Source organism: Magnolia sinica, chromosome 5 (genome assembly GCF_029962835.1).
Source record: "Magnolia sinica isolate HGM2019 chromosome 5, MsV1, whole genome shotgun sequence".
In the NCBI taxonomy this organism is placed as follows: Eukaryota; Viridiplantae; Streptophyta; class Magnoliopsida; order Magnoliales; family Magnoliaceae; genus Magnolia; species Magnolia sinica.
The window spans coordinates 42,597,888-42,620,934 of NC_080577.1; the positions used below are offsets into that span (position 1 = coordinate 42,597,888).

General features: G+C 37.7%; 4 long non-coding RNA genes across 7 annotated transcripts in view; 3 read left to right on the forward strand and 1 right to left on the reverse strand.

Annotated features, from left to right (window-relative positions):
* LOC131245979 (uncharacterized) overlaps positions 1–11,855 on the reverse strand; it is a 41,728-nt gene extending 29,873 nt beyond the window's left edge. The window contains exon 1 of the long non-coding RNA XR_009171060.1: positions 11,637–11,855. This is a non-coding gene — a long non-coding RNA (uncharacterized LOC131245979). The remainder of the gene's footprint in view (positions 1–11,636) is intronic.
* The window catches only part of LOC131245975 (uncharacterized), a 45,459-nt gene extending 31,103 nt beyond the window's left edge, over positions 1–14,356 (forward strand). The window contains exons 1-3 of one of the 4 annotated variants that reach the window (XR_009171055.1): positions 12,651–13,207; positions 13,322–14,158; positions 14,273–14,356. This is a non-coding gene — a long non-coding RNA (uncharacterized LOC131245975). Of the gene's footprint in view, positions 1–12,650; positions 14,159–14,272 lie in introns of those variants that run through there. The other 3 variants (XR_009171056.1, XR_009171053.1, XR_009171054.1) reach the window with 3 other exon arrangements.
* On the forward strand, positions 8,925–11,107 carry LOC131245976 (uncharacterized). Its single transcript, XR_009171057.1, has 3 exons — positions 8,925–9,011; positions 10,466–10,644; positions 10,994–11,107. It is a non-coding gene; the product is annotated as an uncharacterized LOC131245976 (long non-coding RNA).
* A 5,801-nt stretch (positions 14,357–20,157) lies between the features above and the next one.
* On the forward strand, positions 20,158–22,779 carry LOC131245977 (uncharacterized). The gene is made up of 2 exons (XR_009171058.1): positions 20,158–20,554; positions 22,678–22,779. It is a non-coding gene; the product is annotated as an uncharacterized LOC131245977 (long non-coding RNA).
* Positions 22,780–23,047: the final 268 nt, after the last annotated feature.

Here is a 23,047-nt window from a genome sequence, read left to right on the forward strand (position 1 = left end):
TTTCCAGCTAATACATTTAAAGACAACATAAAAGGTAAGTAAAGTAAGAAACATCCATATGAAGATATTGAGGAAAATTACTAGTGTATCTATATTCCTTATTAAGGAAAATTACTAGTGTATCTATATTCCTTATATGTACTATGTTGATTTTGAGTTGATTATGACTAAGATGTTGATATTGCATTATATGTGACGAGGGTTGCATTACTAGTGTATCTATATTGCTTCTATGTACGAGGTTGATTTTGAGTTGTTACTTAAATGATAAAACTTGATATCATTTCACTGTTGGGATAGATGCCTTAAAGCATGTCATTATTTGTTCATATTGCATCCCTATGACATGGTGAATTGTCCTTGCCATGAGTTGAAGGAAACTTTGCCATGAGTTGAAGGAAACTTGATAAAATGGGTTGTAGAAATGGATGAATGGTGTTGAACTAACCTTTTATCAAGTTCAACTTTTTTCTTTGCAATCTTCTTTTCGCACTGCATCACCTCTTTCAAATAACCAGCTTGTTCTTTCTTCTTAGCAATTGCTTCAAGTTCACATTCCTCCTGTACCTTCAAAACCTCTTGATAAGTTCTCGTTTTCTCCTTCAAGGTCATCATTCATCTTCTTCATATCCTTTTCAATGTTTAAAAGTTGCCACAAGAAATGCTCTTTCTTTAAAGCGGTCTGCAGAAGAATATAATGACCAGAGTCCAATAAGCAATTTTGTGAAGAAATTTCAATGTAAAAAGTCTGTAGAGAGCGGAGAGGGAAGATAAAATCAAATCTAAACTTCAAAAAATCAAATACAACAAATAAAACATTAATTTATATTCCAATCTAAAGCTATTTGTTGAAACAATCGAGAGATATTTGTAGAAACAAAATTGACGTAAAATCCATACCCTGGAAATTTAAAAATGTCATAATTCAAAAATCTGAAAAAGAAAAGAAAATAAGAGAAGAAAATGTTCTTATCTATTGTTTACTTGAACCACATTGTTTTCATTTGCGATCAATCGAGTCTACAATGAAACCCAACGTAAAACAATGAGGTCCCATCATATAATATTCACTACCTAATATGAAGACAAAACCATAATTAAGTGCTTCGAACAAACACTATAGAGATCAATCCAAGCAAGCCAGAAGCTGAATAAAAGGTAGAGGTTGATTACATACACAGATTTTTTTATGCGCACTTCCATTTTCCCACAGTGGATTGAGCTGTTTAAAATGCCAACATTCCTTGCTCGGGTCATCTTTAGCTTCATTGTTCATCCAAAAAGACACTCGATAGTTTTGTTCTTTTCATGCAAGTCAGAAACTCTTGGCATGGATACAACATCTAGTAAGAAGGCTCTAGTTTTATGGTTTCTGTGGTTGTTTCCTAGCTATAGAAATTCACTTTTAGCGGTAAGAAAGTAGGCCCCTCCGTTATGACCATGTATATTTATTCCCATGTGAAATTCACGTTTACATACCTGTCGCATCCTCTAGTGGAAAATGTACTGTAGCTGCAAGGGAGTGAGTCAGCGAGAAAAAGCAACCATTGTTATTATGACTATTGCATATGTGCCATATGACAAAATGTGCAAGATTTGAGCTAGTCATCAGGTGGTCTTTGTCATGTCATTGCCTAAAAATGGTTGTTCTGCCTATATGTGACCCACCCTTCTATAATAAGAGAAGGGCTGTTGAAAAAGAAATGACAAAAGGTCCATCCTCAAAATACAAATGCAATAATGACCAAATTGGCCCCCTTTTTTTTTTTCAACCAACGCAAACTTGCCCATCCTCAACATACACAGGATGTAACCTAGACCACACACTTACACATGCCATGTGGGCAAATGTGCCTGTAAGTAGCCTTCCCATCTATCATAACAAAAGCATGCAAAATTTACATGGGGTGGAAGGCCTCAAATAAATCAAAGAACTTCCTAGCAACCCGACCTTCCATAGAGCCAAGGGCAATACCTACAGGTTGCAATCCAAGTTAGAAAGTATTGATACTTATAATTCATACTTGGACTTGTTTGAACAGATCCATGCTTGGACCCCCAAAACCTGTGAAATATCAAAACATAGAACTGTCAGCTCAGTTGGACCTAACCAATTAAAGGATAGTAAATTGACAAGTAAATTGACAAAATTGGACTGTAGACTAAAAGAACATACCACATTGGCAATAGCTATAGACTGCCCATGTCCCACATGCTGCAAACTTAGTAATGATGTCATTTATCAATGGAAAAGGAAGAAGATCTCAGGTGATCAAAATGCCAGATTACTGCAATGGGAGCATGGTGCATCTGCATATGAAACCTCTACAGTCTTTAGTCCTAATATACTACTAAAAATTGATTTAGATCCAACTACATACTTGGATTTAACATTTTAAAACAAGATAGTCAAATCTTTCAAGACTTAAACATTCATACTCAATCGATGTGCAAAACTGTCAATGATGGGTCTGATGAAGTTGTCCAAGCCTATTTGCAGTAATGTTATATTGCCACATTAGCTTCTGTATAAATGAGCAAGTTGCACAATCCATGTGGGTTGAACATATCTCAGCATATACATCACAGATTGTCCAAGTAATCCCCACAGTAGGAAGCATCAAAATGTACTACCAGGAAAATGTCATAACAGTTTGGTGGTGATGTGTACCAACCATTGGACAGGTCCCACCATGCATGGTCTACATCCAACCAATTGTCCCATCAGTGAACATTTTCCCAATCAATTGACCGCGGCCAATAACCGACGAATGTTTAAGATTATTTGTTCATGAGATTTTCCTACCATGGCCAATTCAGTGGACCCCACCTGAAATTTCAGATTACAAACTATTGAGCATTGCCATGATTCATCAATTCAAACTAAGAACCATCGTAGATCCCGACAACTCACTGTCTCCAAGCTTTCAAAACATTCCCCAACCAAACCCTAGTTAGAAAATCACATCAAGACAATGTAAAACTGAGGAATAGTAATCCTAAATGCTCCATTTTCAAAACCGTGTCAGATCAGAAGCGTTCACGCAACAGCCACATGAGAAATGCCCCTCAGCCTGAAAATCTACTGGCACACTTGCACGTCCCTAAAAGAAAATCACAACCAACGACCTACACTCAACATGCACACGTCAATCACATGATGAACGGTCCATCCCAATATACACACCATAGGACCACTCAATCGGCATCCTAGATCACTCACACGTGTGCCAAGGCAGCATTTGCGGCATAGCCTGGAATAATCCGAAGAGGATCGAGGGTTATAAATGGAATTATCATATATAAGAATCATTTTTGCTCGCTGTGAAACTTCTGTTGTGGGTAGAAATGGAGGTGGCATAGAGGCATTCACTGCCTCCATGGACGACGAAAGTGTTGCCCTGCTCATGAATCTCAGGCCCGAGGAGTTGTGTATGAAGGCATCTGTGGGAATGAGAGAGAAGGACAGAGCGAGAGAATGAAGGGAATGGAATGGATCTTCCATGCCATTTTCTCCCTCTTTTCATTGCAAGAAGATAGATAGATAGAGAGAGAGAGAGAGAGAGAGAGAGAGGGGGGGGGGGGGGGGAGTAGGGTTAGGGCGTTTTAGGCGGGAGGGGTTTTTGGTTTCCCTCTCTCAGGATAAGTGAAAATGCGAAACGGATTGGCTACTCTCCCTACCACCAGCCCGGTGGCTGGTGGTCAGTGCTCTGTGGGCCCCACAATGATGTATGTTTTTCATCCGTTCCTTTTTATATATCATTTTAGGGCTTGATCCTAAAAATTAGAGAGATATAAATATCAGGTGGACCACACCATAGGAAAAGAATAGTGATTGGATATCCACCGTTAAAATCCTCCTAAGGCACATTATACTGTTCATTTGACATCCAATCTGTTGATTAGGTCATAAGACCCAAATGAAGGGAAAAAAAACAAAAATCTGCTTGATTCAAAACTTTTATGGCCCCTAAAAAAAATTTAATGGTCAACGTTCAATTAACACCGTTTCCTTTAATGTGGTTATACCTCATTTTTTCATCTCATATCATAAAATGATATAGAAAAATATATGGACCTCGTGGATGAAATACATACATCATGGTGGGGCCCACGGAGCACCGACCACCAGCCATTGGTTGGTGGCAAGGGGAATAGCCAATCTGTTTACGCAAGAGTCCTACTGAAGTGACATCACTAGTTATATGGGTTCTACCATGATGTGTGTTTTGTATCCACACCATCCATCAATTCGGAGAGATGTATGAATTGTATCCACATTGTCCATCCATTTTTGTTTTTTAAATATAATTTTAGATTATAGTAGATTTTAAAAAAAAAGCAAACATCTACCCCATCAGTTAGATGCACTATTCCATGGTGGGCCCAAGGATTAAAAATCATGGCGGGGCCCACACAACACCAACCACCAGCCATTGGATGGTGTAGGGGGAGTGGTCAATCTGTTCCCCTTGTTTGTGGTGTGGTCCATTTAATCTTTGGATATGATTCATTTTTTGAATAATTCTATAAAATGATCTCGAAAAATGGATGAACGGTGTGGGTTGATCCCAAATTTTCGGTCCAAAGAACAAAAAGGAAGCATATCCAAAGCTCAAGTGGACCACACCACAAGAAATAGTGTGATTGAACCTCTACCATTTAAAATTTCTTGGAGGCCATAAAAGTTTTGGATCAAGTTGATGTTTGTGTTTTCTATTCATTCATGTATTTTTGATATTATGAACAACCTTTATTCGTTTTTGGACAATCTAATCAATTCAAATTGAAGAGTAAATAACTTCAGATATTTAAATCAAAATTCACTGAAATTGTTGATCAATCTTGGTATACCCAATATCTTTTTTAGTATGCTAAGGGTAATGAGTTTCAACACATTCAAAACTCATGTGGGCCCCACCAAGTGCTTTTATATTTTTTAGGATGTCTGCAAATAGTTTTAATGGGTCGAGTCTAAGTGTAGGAGGACTTAGACTTGGTCCATGAAAGAAATGCCTGTACTTGAACTGTACATTGGCTGTTTGCATTAACAACATTAGTTGTCCATGCATTGCCCCACTAGGGCCCATATGCCAAGATGATTTGATGATCAAGAACGTCCATGATTTATGTTCGGTATTGTGAATAGAAATTGTTTATCAATAATGTAAAAGAACTTGATGGGGCCCACGTGAGTTTTGGATGCGGCTGAAACTTGGTCTGACCCCTCATCTAAGTGGGACACACATAATGAGTGGGTTGGATATCTGAATCCAATTAGGCAGGCCCAATATATGATTATGAATGTTTTAAGGAAACCTTTCTCTCCACTACATTTAGGGCTTGTTTGATTTTCCAATTCAGAGGTAAATGCAGCGTAACTGCATAATCATCATTTCCTTGTGTATTTGCAGCACTCTTCCCTATATTTGATTTGACCACTTACTTTTTATACACAAAAATCGAAAAGGCTACAAAATGGTTGTGGGCCCCACCATGATGCATGTCGCTTATCCACACCGTTCATCCATTGTGCCAAATGAATTTATGGCATGAGCCAAAAAATGAGGCATATCCAAAGCTCTAGTAGACCACGCCACAAAAAAAAGTGAATCAAATACTTGTCGTTAAAAACTTCTTAGGGCCATTGTTTCTTTTGGTGTGGGCCACTTGAGTGTTGGATCTACATAATTTTTCAGCTCATGTTTCAAAATGTAGTGATAAAACAGATGGACGGAACAGATGTGTCATATATGTCACAGTAAGGTCCAAAAATTTTAACTAGCACTTTTGAACTGTTTCCAAGGCAAGAATTTCCAAAAATTTCCAAACGGGTGAAAGGGTCATAATTACCCATTCACTCGGTATTTACACTTGCAATGAGAAATCAAACAGGCCCTTAGGTGAGTTACTCATCATTACCCTTAATAGAGTAAACTCTGTGGGGCCCATTGTTTTTTATTTATTTTATGCACTCCATAAATCTATGTTAACAGATAATGAACATGTTGGATGTCAACTAAAATTGCTATGGACCCATGGAAGGTATCAACAGTTGAAATCATTATTCCATGCTGTTTTAAGTGGCATAGTCCACTTGACTTTTGAATTTACCAAAAATTCGAGATCAACCCATGTCGTTCATCCATTTTTCGAGATCATTTTAAAGAATTTTTCAAAAACTGAATCATATACAAAGATTAAATGGACCACACCACAAATAAGGGGAGCAGATTGACTACTCCTCCTTACATCATCCAATGACTGGTGGTTGGTGCTCTGCGGGCCCCATGATGTATGTGTTTAATCCTTGCTGTCCATCTATTTTTAAAGATCATCTTACGGCATGAGACAAAAAATGAAGCATATCCCAATATGAAAAGAACCACACTACAGGAAACAGTGTTAAATGAGCATCAACCATTTTAAAAATTTTGGGGGCCCATGAAAGTTTTGGATTGAGATGATTTTTGTTTTTCCCTTTCATCTAGGCCTGTATGACCTAATAAATAGACTGGATGTCAAATAAACAGTACAGTTGGCCTTACGACGATTTTAATGATTGATAACTAATAACTATTGTTTTCATGTGGTGTGGTCCACTTGAGATTTATATACCTCTAATTTTACCATGATGTATGTTTTATATCCACACCTTCCATCCACTTGGAGAGATCATTTTAGGGCAAATTCCAAAGCACGAGTTAAATCCAAAGCTCCAATGACCCCCAACACAGAAAACAGTGGGACAGTGATGCCTACCATTAAAAACTTCTAAAGGCTACAATTTTTTTTTTTTGGTTTTTATATCAAGGTGATATTTATTTTTCCCTTATTTAATGTATTTTTTAACTTTTGAACAAGTTGCATTTCAAATAATCATTACGATGGGCCTTAAGATAGGTTCAACAGTCGTAATCACTCTCCCCGCTATTTTTTGTGGTGGGGTCCACTACAGATTTATATCTGCCTCATTCTCTGGCTCATGACTTAAAATGATATCTCAAAATGGATGGACGGTGTGGATATAACAAATACATCAGTGGGGCCGACAGAACTTGGTGACGTCAGTTCTGACTCTCTCTCTCTCTCTCTTGCCCCTCCTCTCCCAGCGCTCATGCATCCTCTCCCTCCTCTCTCTCGCTGACTCTCTTCCTCTCTCTCTGATCTCTCGACTCTGTCCCCTCTATGTCTCTCTCGCATCCTCTACCACCTCTCTCTCTCTCTGTATCTCTCTTCCTCTCTCTGATCTCTCTCTCGCTGACCGTTGCCGAACGCCCTACCCACGCACGCCCTCTCTCTCTCTCTCTGAAGCTCGGTTAACCGTGAGGTATCTCTCTCTCTCTCTTAATCTCTCTCAATCTCAATACTGATTTAGGGATTTGGGGATTTAGGGATTTAGGGTTGGATGGCAAATAAACCTTACATTGGAAGTTTTTAATGGTGTCCACGGCCCCTACGTTGGGTTTTTAATGGCAAATATCTCAATCTCTCTCTCTCTCTCTCTCTCTCTCTCTCAGGTAAGCTAAAATCACCAGATACTGCTTTGATTCTCATTTCCTTTGTTGGGTTTGTTTTCGAATTTGAAATGATAGGAGAAATTTTTAGGTTTTTTTTTTCTCATTTATGTTGCGATTTCTGCTTCTTATTATCGTTTGGATCGAAGAACAGTAGTTTTCGAGATTTCTTTTTCTTTTTGTGCTTTTTCGAGCACATCATGTTTGGATTTTTGTGTTGGTTGCTTGATATGGGTGAATTACGTTTTAGAGTATTTTTCGTTTTTTCCTTTTTTTTTTTTTTGCTGATTTTATGGGTTTTGTATTTGGAATGTGTTGAGATAATGTTACTGGATTAATTACAATCTGGGTATTTTTCATTTTCTGTTGTTTTTATGGGTCTGTTGTTGTTTTTTATGGGTATATATGGTCCATTTAAGCAACGCCACTGGATGATTGTTTCGGATTTCATACACATTTACCACATTTAGAAATGGTGACTTTGATACAAAAAAAAGAAACAAAAAAGAAAGAAAAGAGAAGAAAAGAAAAGAAAGGTAACTAGTAAACTACGTCAAGTGTTCTAGGTTTTATCTTTCTCCAGCAGTTGTTTCATGAGAAACCCTTGTTTGAATTCTCATGTTGATGGCCAGAAAAATCGGATATGGATAATTTCTGATCTGGGTATTTCATTTCGAAACTTTTCCATGGGGTACTCTTGAAAGTGTGCATGGGGGTGTAAGAGTGCATGTGTTCTCACATTTCAAAAAAGAAAAGAAAAAAGGAACCATTAATCAGTTTAGCTTGTGTTTGGCTCAGCCTCTGAGAACATTAATATGTGATTTTGGATTTCTACTCTTACACTATTACTAGAAAATCCAAAAACAGTTAAATGATATTCATGTGGATTTGAAAGAACTCTTTTGTTTTTTCCTAATACAACACAAAACATCCCCATTTTGTGATTTTTGGAAATCTACTAAGAGTAGAAATTCCAAAATCACAAATTAGTATAGCCACAAGTGCAGCTTTTCACTCAATTTTAAATGATGAAAATGTGTCCTACTATTATAATGAGGACGGAGCCCTCAAGATGCAGTTATGTTTCTTTTGACTCCAACTGAGTGTAAGGTGGTTTCAACATGGAGATCATTTGAATGCACAATTCAATTGAACTGTGTTTGGCTTAGCCCATTAGAAGAATAATTTATTTTGTTCAGATTTAAATACAGGCTTATGGACTAAAAAAAAGCTCTCAATTTAAATACAGGCTTATGGATCATTTTGATGGCATGAGAATGTTCAGATTTGCTTACATTGCAGTTTTAGAAAGAAAAAACTTACCAACAGAATGTGGCTTAATTGGTATGCCAGCAATTTATTTTGTTCAAGGAGGAGGTTATTCCAATAGAGTGTTATTGTTCAAGAATGAGGCTCCGCTGTCCTGTCCAGCAGAGGCAAAGGAACATTTATTTCTAATTCATTTCCTTCAGCCACAGACACAAAATTTGCAAGGTTCAACTCTCTTTATTAAACCATTTTGGTTTGTACTTGAAAAGCAAGCTGCTTTTATTCTTGTCATGGATGATTTGTTTGGATGCACATAGTTGATTGCAAGAATATGATGTTATTAAAAAAATCTCGTCTCTTGATTGAGCTGAATATTTACATTCATTTCTTGTGTGTGTGTGTGGAAAGCATTTGATATATGGGTGTTCAGTTGAACATAATTGCGATAATTCAATCTGTTGGGTCATCCATGTAATAAAAAATTACAGTGGGTCTACGACTCTAAATTGCAATAATTGCATTCTTCGGTCATAGTATTCACTTCTAATTCCATCCTTCCTCGTCTTGCCATTCATCTATCTCAAAATCCTTGTTTAGCTACACTCATTATATAAACATTTTGCTGTCTAACATTCTGTTCTATAAAAGCATGGCTAATCTGACAGCTGTCCTATAAAATCTCCCCTTCATTTTGATTGGTATGCAAGGATCGCATAAACTTCTGAAGCTCATCTCTCTTTCATCTACCTTCTCTAATTCAATGAGCAACATTCTTCTCAATCTCTCTTTCGTCATGAATTATTGACCCAAGATGTCAGAAATGGTCATTTTGGGTTACCTTGCGGCAATCAATCTTAATTAATTTCACTTTGCACTCATATCATTACTAAAATTGCCAAAATTGCATTCCACAAACTCTATTTTTATCCCATCATTTTTGAACCTTTAGATTCTGAAACATCCCTCCATATTTCCAACTTTTAGGCATATATAGGACAAATTAGGATGGCACATTAAAATGCCCATATTGATGCCCATATTTACAAAATGTTGCATTGGACCTAAATTCATGTTAAGTTGAAATTATTAAAAAATAACCTTAAAATGTTTGTCATGGTCTTCATTTTGGAGTTCTATGATTAGCTACTGGGATTGTATAATTTAGGATACCTTTTTAGAGAGGTTTGCTTAGCCCACGTGCATGTACAAGGTTCCCATCCACAAGCCGCTACATGTCTCAGTTCAGCATAAGGGAACAAGATCCAAGCCATCGATTAGATGGGTCTGGCCTTTTTGATGATCTGGTTCAACAAACGAGTTGGTTAGGCCACAATGTTAGAAATAGGCAGATGGCCGAGCAGAACCTTGCCTAGTTTTTGTAGCCATCAATTTGTCTCATAAATTGTGGCCTATTGCTTGCATAATAAGTGAATCGGCTGGATATTTTGGCCAAGGCATTGTTACAGTGGGAATCTTGTGCCAATATGCCATGATTGCATGTAGATGAGCTGCCTTGTACATGCCTGCAAGCTTAGTGACCCTCTTATTTAGATGGTCACATTTTCATTGAATGCAGACATAAAAAGCTTGAGATTGGTTCGTGCTGAAAAATGGATTTCACTTTCAAGGCTTGGTGACTTCTACCTTTACATCATTCCCATTACCTATTTAATTTTCAGATTGTGAAGGAGACTTGGGTACGGGCTGGATGGTGTGTTAGGGATTTCACTCTCTACATTGGCTCCCTTGGGACAACATTCTTACTTTTCAAAGCATACGAAGTCACCAAGAACAAGAATGATCTCAATCTCTGCATTGAAATTGTGAGGGCTTGTGATACTGCTTCACGAGAATCAGGGTACTTGTGTGAATCTTTTTCTTAGTTAATTTCGTATATCTTTCACCTATCTTACTCGATTGATGTGAATCTTTGCATAGGTACAATATCCAAGCTATCTCTAAAATGATTCTGAAGAATGTTTGGTATGAGAAATCATTGAAAAACTCTGCATTGATCTTTCAAAATAAAATATAAAATATGCATTGCCTGGGTGACTATATGGTGTAATAACAAACGATCTTGGGATATGTTGTGGATTGTGCGTGAAAGGAGCCTCTAGAAGGAGCATTTTGTTTTAAGGTGGACCTTGACGGGTATTGCACCATTATCATCTTGCTGCTTACTGTGTGTATCTTTGTATATGCAGACATGTGACATTCATCTGTGGTCGGGCTGGTGTGTGCACCCTTAGTGCCGTGGCTGCAAAGAACATTGGGGATCATGCACTGCTCAACCACTACCTATCTCAGTTCAAAGCGGTAATGCTTTGAAAAGTTGTTGGCTAGAAAGTTCGTAATGGTTGCCTTCTCGAGCCGAAAAATATATTTATGCAGTAGTAAACCATTGTTTCTTTGTTTGGAATTCTAAATGCTTATTGGTTACCCTTGTAACTCGTGTACTATCCATTTTTTGTTCCTCGTCAGGTGTACTACCTCATTTGGCCATCACTTCTCTTGGGGGTTTCTGGACTGTGTATGAATTGCCACTTCATAGGGTATGGTTGTGAAGGAAATCATCAAGGATGGAATACGATTAGCCAACAAGGGTAGTTGCCCATTAATCAGTAGTTTGATACTTTAATTTCAGTAGTTTAGTATTTTGAAAACTTATCGGAATTTTTGTAACTAAGACCCCTAGCTGGGCGGGTCAAACATTTGGGTTCACATGATTATATATGCTTCTTTTTACTATCGCGCTTTAAGTTTACATTCCGCTGGATCTCTGATTTATAAACTCCCGAATTTCGGAAAACGAGTCTCGTACTCGGGTTTTAGAAATCGGGGCATTACATTGCCTCTTCAGATGGTTACCTCGGGTATTCGTATTTCACAGTTGGTAGCTTCATCAGCTGCCATAGAGGGTCGGTGACCATGCCATTTGTGACTTCTTTAAAAAATGCTTCCTCAGTTGATGACTTTGGAGCAGGAGTAGGGGTCAAGCCAGGAACTAGAACAGGACCTCCATGGCTAATTGGGATCCTAGCATCTTCCACACTTATCCAGTTCTCATTGTTTGTACAACTCTTATATTGCTTCCTGCTACATGCTCTACGAGGTTTCGTTCCTTGGTCAGGTTAGCCATCGATTCTTGTGCCAAGTTAACCAATAAATCCCCTGTTGCATTATAGCCTCTGATACATTTATCAGATCAGCTAGTGGATTTCCTATGTGGGGCCTAAGTGGTCACAATGACTGTTGGATCGGATGGCTCCACCGTCGATCATAAATGGCCCAAGATGTACCCTTACTGGATGATTATGTCCATTTGAATACGGGACTGTAAAATGGAAATAATGAGCATTTTTTAGGACTTGAATGGCCTGTGATCATTGGTGAGCCCTTGGGCCCCATGTAGGGATTTGCATCATGATAATGAGGCAAGAAGAATTCTCATTGCTTCTGTTTCTATTATTTCTATATTTTCTTTCTTTCTTGATTTTCGTTAATTTTTGTAGGCATTTTTTTGGTTTTCTAATAAAGTTGCTTTCTTTTATGCACAACTCCATTAATAACTTTGTGCTCGAGCTGAACTTTTCGCCCTTCACTGATTCTCTTTTCCTCAGCCTACTCTGTTAAAATCCATTGGCAATGGTGTAGAGTTCCTAAATTAGCACATTTCTTTGAAAATGTTTCATGATAGAGAGAGCTTGTGTTGTTTTCTATGACATAGATACAAGGAATAGATTATAAATTGGTAAAATGGAAGCCTTCATATCAAGATTGACACTCTCTTTATTCATTTACTAGCCTTTTTATTATTTATTTATTAATTATTATTATTATTATTATTTTTGTCTTAACTCACTCTTAGAATTGGAAAAAAATGCATAGGAGTTGTTTGTTAAAACCTCAAAGAAATGTGATTTTGTGGAGAATTGTATGCTTTTAGTTTGGCTCTACTCTCTCTCTCTCTCTAACTTCTTGAAATGCGAAAAAAGCAATGGATGATGATCTATCTTGGTTGAATGGTTTGAGCCATGAAACCAATGAATGATGTTCAGGAACCCATAAATAGTTGGATATGGACACTGATTCTGTTTTTCCTCTGTATTGGGCGGGAATACTTACTAATGTTTTAGAGGCTTGTAAGTAAGATCTTGACTTTATGTGTCCCATCCATTGCAGTAATTCAGTGAATTTCTACATAGGAGATAAATTACAAATGTTATTTCTAGCTGACTCCAATTCTAACATGTTTCCAAGTTCAAATGATTGCATTTATTTCATAATCTTGGAATTAGTTTCTAATACAAGGTGACTGTCCAAACAGAGGACATGCAGTTGGCACGGGCTACATTTTTGCATTGGCGCATGACTATTGGCTCATGGCCTCTAACTATGGTTATATTTTCATGAATGAGGTAATGATTAAAATCACCAAGGGTGCATTTGGATGTGTAATTGAATTGAATTGTAATAACTATTGAGTATGTTCTTTCATGACCAAATTGTAATTACATTTTATTATTTTAAAGTCACTGCAATTGCAATTTGGAGCCTAGTTATCAATACTTGGGAAGGTATATGCAATTCAGAAGTTAGAAAATAACTTAAGTTTAATTTTCATATCTGCTTTCAATATAACATGGCCACGCTGAAGTTTGGATTGAATTCAATTGTTAGTATAATAATTTCTAAATAACTGAATTGTGAATTTCTTAAGTGGTGTTTGGTTGTTGGTTTTTATATTTTTCAGCTTAAAAATTCTCTGATTTCTACAAAATTTATGTTTGGTTCACATTTTTTTTGTTGGTTTTTACATTTCAAATTATGAATTTCTTTGACATGTTTGGCCGCTGCTATTTATATTTCTTAGTTTAGACATTACCTGATTTTTAAAAAGTCATGTTTAGTTTACATTTTTTTGGCCTAAAGAATTTAAACATAAATTAAGACATTTCCTAAGTTTTTTGTATCAACTAAACAAAATTAATTCTCCATCAATAAATATTATAGGCCCTTTAACATCCATTTCAAATGGTATACATACTCATTGTGGAAACTAGAAAATCTTTGTTTGGAATTCAATTCACTTGTGCATCCAAAAGCAGCCTAAATCAGCTTAAATCAGTTAGGAAATAGACATGGATACTCTCATTTCTTATTTCCTTCTTTTTGATAACATCGTCAATGTAGGTTGATTTGGGGTTGCCGTTGACATTGGGGAATGTGACTGTTCTCTAGCTCAAGCTAAAGTGAGGAAGACATTTTATACAAATGTTCCTGATGAATATATACAAGCTGTTGAAGATCTGGTTGTCCCAAGGACTGAATTTGGTAATGCATCAGAGAAAGAGCATTACCATGTGAAGGTATTATTTTAACCTTTGTGGCTACTTTGTTACTAGTTTCCATTGAATAGATGAAGTTGTAATGCTCAAAGTTTTTTTGTAGTTTTTTTTTTTTTTTTTTGTTATTTAATGTAGGTGCTTGACAAACATGGAGTGACTCTTTCATGCAAATGTTCTACAACAGAAGATGGTGGAAAACTTGAGCTTCGTAAGGCAAGTATTACGCCTTCCTCTAGTTAATATTCATAACTAGATGCTATTAGTAAAATGCATGTGCATTGCATTCAGGAAATAATTCAAAGTATACAAAAGAACAATAAAATCACGGATCACTCCATGATTTATATGATCGAGGTTAATCTATGTATGTTGATTGCTCTCTGGGGACCAAAATGTGTCCAGAAATGGATCCATCCACACATGAGTGAACCACTGTTCTGTCCATTGGATGGTTTACATGTCAAAAATCTAGCTCATTCATTAGGTAGTGTACACTTTGCACATGCCCTGGGCTAAAAACTAATGTTGGTCTGTTAATCAATGAAAATTATGTTTCTATAAGAAAAATCCTAGTACACTATGTTGAGATGTGGAGCCACATCTGGGGGCCGCTCGACCAGTCGAGTGCCCCGCTTGACCGGTCAAGTGGCCCACTCGACCAATCGAGAACTGCTCGACTCAAAGTCTAGGGAGTATTAGGTTTTGGGTTTCGAGGTGCTTGACCAGTCGAGGCCCCTGTTCGACCAGTCGAGGGTCCGCTCGACCAGTCGAGCAGCCTGCTCGACCAGTTGAGGTTACACAGATTCGTTTTCGAATTTTGTACGGACTACGGATTTTTGAGTCGATTTTTGCAAGGGTGTGAAAGGGAAGTTGCCTAAACTATAAATAGGGGTCCTTAGGGCTTTTCTAGGGTTATGGGAGTTATTCTAAAGTGTGGGCAAAGGGTTTTCTCTATACATTCAAGAGAAAAGGTTAGTATATTGCTTGTAATCTCGTTTTCTTCATAGTGGAAGTTTGCACCTATGGTTTTTTACCTTTGTTTGGGGTTTGCTTAAACTATATCTTATCTTATAGTTTGTTTGGTATGCTTTGATTCTACTTCTAGATTGTATTTCTTTCTGTTTATCGTTTGTGGGTGAGACCGGAGATTGGATCTCGGTTCACTGCGTTGTTGGCGTGCTGCACAACAATTGGTATCAGAGCTATTGGTTTAGTTCTATTGGGAGTGATGATGGAAGAAGGGAAGATTAGAATTGAGAAGTTTGATGGTTCAAACTTTGCCTTCTAGAAGATGCAGATGGAGGATTATCTGTATCAGAAGGACCTCTATATTCCTTTAGGAGGAAAAAAGAAGAAACCAGAAAAGATGACAGATGATGAATGGTTTTTATTGGATCGGAAGGTTTTAGGAACGATCCAACTCGCTTTGTCTAAGAGCGTCGCCTTCAATATATCCAAGGTGAAAACCACAAAAGAATTAATGGAAGCCCTAGCTACGATGTATGAAAAACCCTCACGTTCAACAAGGTTCATCTTATGAAATAGCTATCAACATGAAGATGTCAGATGGTGGGAACATGGCTGAACATCTAAACGAGTTCAATACAGTCACGAGCCAGTTGAATCCGTTGGCATTGTTTTTGAGGACGAGGTCAGGGGCATTATTGATCTTGTCCAGTTTGCCAGACAGTTGGGATGGTTTGGTGATTGCTTTGAGCAATTCTTCAGAGTTGATAAAGCTGAAATTTGATGATATGGCCAGTCTAATTCTTAGCGAAGAATCTAGAAAGAAGGCATCAGGAGTTTCAGGGGATTTATGGAATGCTCTAAACGTTGAAGGAAGAGGAAGATCGTTGAACAAAGGATGCAATAAACACGAACGTTCTAAGTCGAGGAAGAAGTCCAAGGGACCGAAAGATAAAGACAGGTGTTGGTATTGAGGCAAGAAGGGGCACATAAAATATGATTGTAGGGCGCTTAAGAAACAAGAAGGAAGCTCTTAAGGCGGAAAGGATTTAGTGAATCTATCTGAGGAGAGTGACATAGATGCGTTGATCTTGTCTCTTGATGCGAGGAATGAGTCTTAGGTCATAGACTCGGGTGCTTCGTTTCATGCCACTTCGTGTAAGGAAGTTCTGCGTAATTATGTATCAGGTGACTTCGGGAGAGTCTACCTGGGTGATGATGAGCCATGCATTATTATTGTAAAGGGAGACGTTTATATAAATCAGAAAGACAGAACGACTTTGAAATTGAAGGATGTCAGACATGTACTGAGTTTGAAATGAAATTTGATCTTAGTGGGGCAGTTCGCTGATACCATATATGTAACGACATTCACTAGTGATTCCTGGAAGATTACAAAAGGTGCTTTGGTGATATCTCGAGGCAAGAAGTAAGGTACTTTGTACGTGACTTCAGATCGTATAGTTCACTCATAGTCGCATCAACTGGAGTGAATGGGTAGTTATGGCATCAGAGGTTGAGACATGTGAGTGAGAAAGGGATGAAAGTGTTATTGTCAAAAGGGAAGCTACCAGGGCTAAAGTCTATTGACTTGGAATTCTGTGAAGACCGTATGTATGGTAAGCAGAAGAGGGTAAGTTTCAAGAAAACAGGACACGCTCCAAAGACACATCTATTGGAGCTTATACACACCGATGTGTGGGGACTGATACAGGTATCATCTCATGGTGGCTCACGTTATTTTGTTTCTTTTATTGATGATGCTAGTAAAAAACAGTGGGTTTATTTCTTAAAGCACAAATTTGATGTATTTGATGTGTTTAAGAAGTGAAAAGTAATGGTAGAAAACGAGACATGTAAAACAGTAAAATGTCTCAGATATGATAATGGGGGAGAGTACTGTGATAAGAAATTTGAGGAGTGTTGTGCAACAAATGGAATCAAACATCAAAAAATGATTCCAGGGACACCGCAGTAGAACGGTGTGGCTGAGTGTATTAACAGGACCATCCTTGAACTCGCCAGAAGTATGAGGTTTCATGCAGGGTTGCCCAAGATGTTTTGGGCAGATGCTATGAATACTGCCACATATCTCATCAATAGAAGTCCCTTAGCACCATTGGATGGTGGGCTACTAGAAGAAATGTGGACTGGAAAAGAAGTGAACCTTGCACATCTTAGAGTGTTTGTTGTACTTCATATGTTCACATTGATACAGAGCACAGAAACAAGCTGGACGCGAAGTCCAGGAGGTGCATGTTTATAGGCTACAGGCAACATGATTTTAGCTGCAGGTTTTGGGATACAGAAAACAGAAAAATCATCAGAAGCAAAGATGTAGTCTTCAATGAAAAAGTGATACATAAGGACAGTGTGCAGGAAAATAAGGCTCAGGAGAAAGAATTTGTAGAGTTAGAAGAGTTACTGAATATGCGTGTTACAGCACCATAGGATGATCATGCACAGGAGTATTATGAAGCAGAGCCACAGACACCAGTTGTGAGGATGTCTACTTGGGAGAGGAGACTCACGATCCGATACTCACCCTCCTTACATTATCTACTGCTGACAGATAATAGTGAACCAGAGTGTTTTGAAGAGACATTACAGTCAGATACACGGGTTAAGTGGGAGCAGGCCATGTATGATGAGATGGACTCTCTTGAGTCTAATCGTACATGGGAGTTAGTCACTCTACCTAAGGGTAAGAAAACTCTTCATAATAAGTGGGTTTACAGACTGAAGGAGGAGCATGATGGTTCGAAACGGTACAAGGCTAGATTGGTTATGAAAGGGTTCCAACAAAAGGCAGGTATCGACTTCATCAAAATATTTTCACCAGTAGTGAAAATGTCTATGATTCGTATGGTCTTGAGTATAGTGGCTATAGAGGACTTACATCTAGAGCAGCTAGATGTTAAGACAACCTTTCTTCATGGGGACCTTGAAGAAGATATATATGCATCAGTCGACAGGATACGTGACATCAGGAAAGGAGAACAAGGTGTGTAGATTGAAGAAGAGTCTATATGGCCTGAAGCAAGCCCCGAGGTAGTGGTACAAGAAGTTCGGCAGTTTCATGTCAGGAAACGGTTACAGGAGATGTCATGCAGACCACTGTTGCTATTTGAAGAAGTTTGATACATCATACATTATCCTTCTTTTGTACGTTGATGATATGCTTGTGGCCGGATCAAGCATGAAGGACATCTTAGATCTCAAAAGACAATTGTCTAGAGAATTTACCATGAAGGATTTAAGAGCTGCAAAACAAATCCTAGGCATGAGGATAAAGCGTGACAGGGAAAACAAGAAACTGGTTTTGTCACAAGCAGAGTACGTAACTAAGGTACTTGATCGATTCAATATGGGAGGTGCTAAGCCGGTTAGTACTCCATTACCTAACCACTTCAAGCTTTCTACGGAGCAAGGTGTAAAGATACAGGAGGAACGAGACTACATGGCTAAAGTCTCATACGCGTCAGCTATTGGGAGTCTTATGTATGCTATGGTGAGCATGATGTCAGACATTGCTCAAGTAATGGAAGTTGTTAGCAGGTTCATGAACAAACCCGGGAAGGAACATTGGGAAGTTGTGAAGTGGATCCTCAGGTACCTAGTAGGTACTATGGATATAGGGCTATGTTATGGTAAATCAGAAATCAAGCTATAAGGTTACATAGATTCAGATTTGGCAGGAGATATCGATGGCAGAAGAAGCACTACAGGTTATGTCTTTACTCTAGATAGTACTGCAGTCAGTTGGGTCTCTCAGTTACAAAAGATAGTATTTATCAGTACGATGGAAACAGAATATGTTACAGCTACAGAAGCGTGCAAGGAGATGGTGTGGATGCAAGGTTTCATGGAAGAGTTGGGTAAGAGCAAGCAGATTGCAAATTGTATAGTGACAGTCAGAGTGCAATACACTTGGCTAAGAATTCAACATTTCATTCAAGGACCAAGCATATTGACATCAAATATCACTTCATACGTTCGTTACTGGAAGATGAATCGATTGCTCTGGAGAAGATTCATACAAGTGAGAATCCTGCGGATATGCTGACCAAGGAGGTTACAAGGGAGAAGCTGAAGCTTTGTTCATCTTTGATTAGTCTTTAGGCTTGAAGACGGGGAGGTGGTGCACTTCGAATGTAGAAGATGAAGGTTTATGATGATGTGTCTCCAAGTGGGAGATTGTTGAGATGTGTTGCCACATCTGGACAAGGCCGGTTGACCAGTCGAGTGCCCTACTCGACCGGTTGATGACTAGCTTGACTCAAAGTCTAGTGAGCATCAGTTTTTTTGTTCAAAGGTGCTCGACCGGTCGAGGCCCATGCTCGGCTAGTCGAGGGTCCGCTCGACCAGTCGAGCAGCCTGCTCGACTAGTTGAGGTTACGCAGATTCGTTTCTGGATTTTGCACAGACTGAATTTTTGAGTGGGTTTTCACAAGGGTGTAAAAGGGAAGTTGCCTAAACTATAAATAGGGGTCCCTAGGGCTTTTTTAGGGTCATGGAAGTTATTCTAAAGTGTGGGCAGAGGGTTTTCTCTATACATTCAAGGGAAAAGGTTAGTATATTGCTTGTAATCTCGTTTTCTTCATAGTGGAAGTTTGCACCTGTGGTTTTTTACCCTCGTTTGGGGTTTTTTCACATATATCTTGTCTTGTGGTTTGTTTGGTATGCTTTGATTCTACTTCTAGATTATATTTCTTTATGTTTTTCATTTGTGGGTGAGACCGGAGATTGGATTTCGGTTCACTGCGTTGTTGGCATGCTCCTTAACACACTGCACATATACTCAGGCCAAAGATCATGTTGTTCCTTTGTGATAAATGGGTTGGGAATCTTAGAAACAGATTTTTGTGAAGGTTTTAGCATTACAATTGAAATTCAGGTAAGATTCTCACGTGCTTGTGTAATTAGTGAATGTCGAGGTGTCTGCAATTAGCATGAAACAAAATTTCTAGATGAAACAGATCTTTTCCATAAAGAGTAATCAGATACAAAATTTTGGATTCTTAGATTGGTATTCAGTCTGGTACAGGTTACAGGTTGAACTAATCACAAAGTGGTATTTCATCGCAGATACATTATGCCTCAATAAGGATTTCCACCTGAAGCTGACGCTGTTTACTAGGGGGGCTTAGCTGGCCTCCAGGAAAAGATTATATAGGAGACAGGTTCTCGGTTGGAGCAGTTTGGCACAACAAATTTAAGGTTTTCAAAGGTAAAATGTTTCCAAAAATTGTTTGTTGGAGAAAAAATTCTCAAATTTTTGGTAATTAGCTGTCGCCATCTGGAACAACATCATATACTTCTGAAATTTGACCTTTGCTATTATGTTTTTTAACTGATTCGGGCAGTAACAATGGGCTTCCAACTCATGGTAGCAAGCTTTAATCTTCCAGGCTTCGGAGCTTTATATCTATTTGTTGGTGGGATGCTACTGTGAGTAACACCCTAGCCTGGAGATTTGATGATCTTGAAGATGAACGCAGAACTAGAATAAGCTTGTAAATATTTAGAAACTGACACCAAATCTTTGAATCTAGCGTACATTTGGAAAAGGCTATTCATACCATTTTTATGGAAGAACCAAATTTCTCTTTCGCAATGGCAAAATACCTTAGAAAGATAAATGTAAATGTCTCCCTTGTGGTTAACTTGTAGTAAACTTTATGGTTATCTTCAATGTTAAAATAAAAATTGAGACTTTGAATTTCTTAGTTGCATCACAACAAGTTATAGAAATCTCACTGCTTGTACAACAAATTGAATTTGTAGTTGGTAGTCCAAGCTTGACCAACTGAGTGACTTCGGCCCATTGTTTATCCATCAGCAAGCTTTTAAAAAGTACCTTTTTGCATTTGAAAAAGTGCATGCATCTGTAATCCTTTTATAGATTCAAACTTGCTACTTTGTTTGAAATTGTAGCACGTGAAACTTATTATGCTCTTATTTAGAGTCCTGGAAAAAGTGATTGTTAGTATATATTATCAAATTATCTGGTGTCAAATAAATTCAAAACACAAACAATGTATATATACATTTTTTTTTTAGCATTCATCAATATGGAACTATTTACTGGTTATTGCCTTCTGAGATTTTGAGTTCAAAATATTAGATGAGGTATATGTTCTGAGGAAAAGGTCTTTGGGGTTGGAGCCTAGCCGGCCTCAGGTTGGACTTGGACTTTAAATTCAGGATTGTTTCTCAATCAACCTAGGTTTGGACCATGTATGACTTTTCAATAGCCTGGTCTAAGTAGGGCTTAGCCCAGCCTATTAAAAGCATGACTTGGTTGTAACTTGGAACCAACAATGTGAGTGAGACTTTAATAAGGCTCACCTTTGATGTATGCACTATGTATTTATGTTGTCCATTTATTCTTTTCAGTTTATTTTAAGACACGGTTTAAAAAATGAAGCAGGTACAAATTTCAAGTGGATCACCATAGGAAATAGTAGTCTACCATAATATTTATTAACTATCCAACTTGTTGATAAGGTCACATGGACCTAGATGAAAGAGAAAAAAACAAATATTCACTACACCAAAATTGTAAATATAGAACGGATACATCTTTTTGGTTCAGGAACAGGGTTAGACTGTTTCAAATTTGAAACGATTTTACACCGTTTTAGATGTAAATAAAAACCAATTAGGGCATTTGGATTCTCTCTCCCTTTATATATGCTCTTTCCCTCTCCCAACATCTCGCAACTCTCTTCCTTGCCTCCCACGCTCTCTTTCTATACCTATCCCTCCAACAACCCACACATCTTATCCTCTTTCTCTCTCTCCCTCTCTCTCTCTTCTTATCGCATGATTGTCACTTGTCCACTTACAAGCTTGGAAAGTTAGCATTAAATACAAAACTGAGGTTTTGGTTGGACATGACCAATTAAATCATGTGGTGTCACATTTCTTATTGATTGACTAATTTTTTTATTTGTTTTTTGTTTTTCCCCCATCAGCACACATCCACTTATGTAAGTACCTATATGTTGTGAAGGGCTTCAGCTACAATTGCATCAGCTGGTCATGGGATTATTTGCACGTGCGGCGGGCTGGTCTACATGTGGCAATTGTCTACAGGACAAAACTAGCTAATTTAAAGACCGTATCCTTTTTTTACTCCTCTTTGCATCTATTTGCATTAAGTTTCATTGAGAAATTCTGTTATGAACATATGATATACATTTCTGAAATGCATGGTGATTGATTAGGCCTTTTCATCTGGTGGCCTGCCACATGTATGGGCAATAGCCCACATGTTCCATGCTGCTATATGTGGTTTGTTTGTGCCTTTTTCTCGAAGATGTGACGTCTAAAATTAGCACTCCTTATGTTGGCATATAAGCAACATATCCTTTTGTCTAAAAACTTTGACTATCATTCACTTATTTGTGATGGTTGCTTAATCAAATTGAATAACCCATCTAGCCATGGATAGCTATGTTATATTGTTTCAACGTTGCAATTAATGGTTTATTTTTTAATTCATTTATTCTATCTTCGTGGAATGCTATGTTTTTACTTCTTTTTTTTTTTTTCCCTTCTGTGTGCAGGATTTTGATCAATCGCACCTAAATTTAGGCCTACAAGCACTTCTTCAGCCTTTTGATGTCACTCGTGCTTAGGAGTGGACCATATGGAGGATTTTTTTTTTTGTTATATTATTATTTTTTAAATTTATTGAAGACCATTTTCAGCTTATTTTTGTAAATATTATAAATTTTTTTTTTATATTGTGAAGTAATATAATTTTTGTTTAATATTCATTTTTAATTATATTGCAACATTTTTTATGTTTCAAATATGAAAAAAATAATACAGGTTTCAATTTAAAATATATATATATAAATAAATAAATAAAAGATTTATTGGCCTGCATTGCAATCGAGCCTCTCAAATCTATACAACCCTATGGAAGACTTT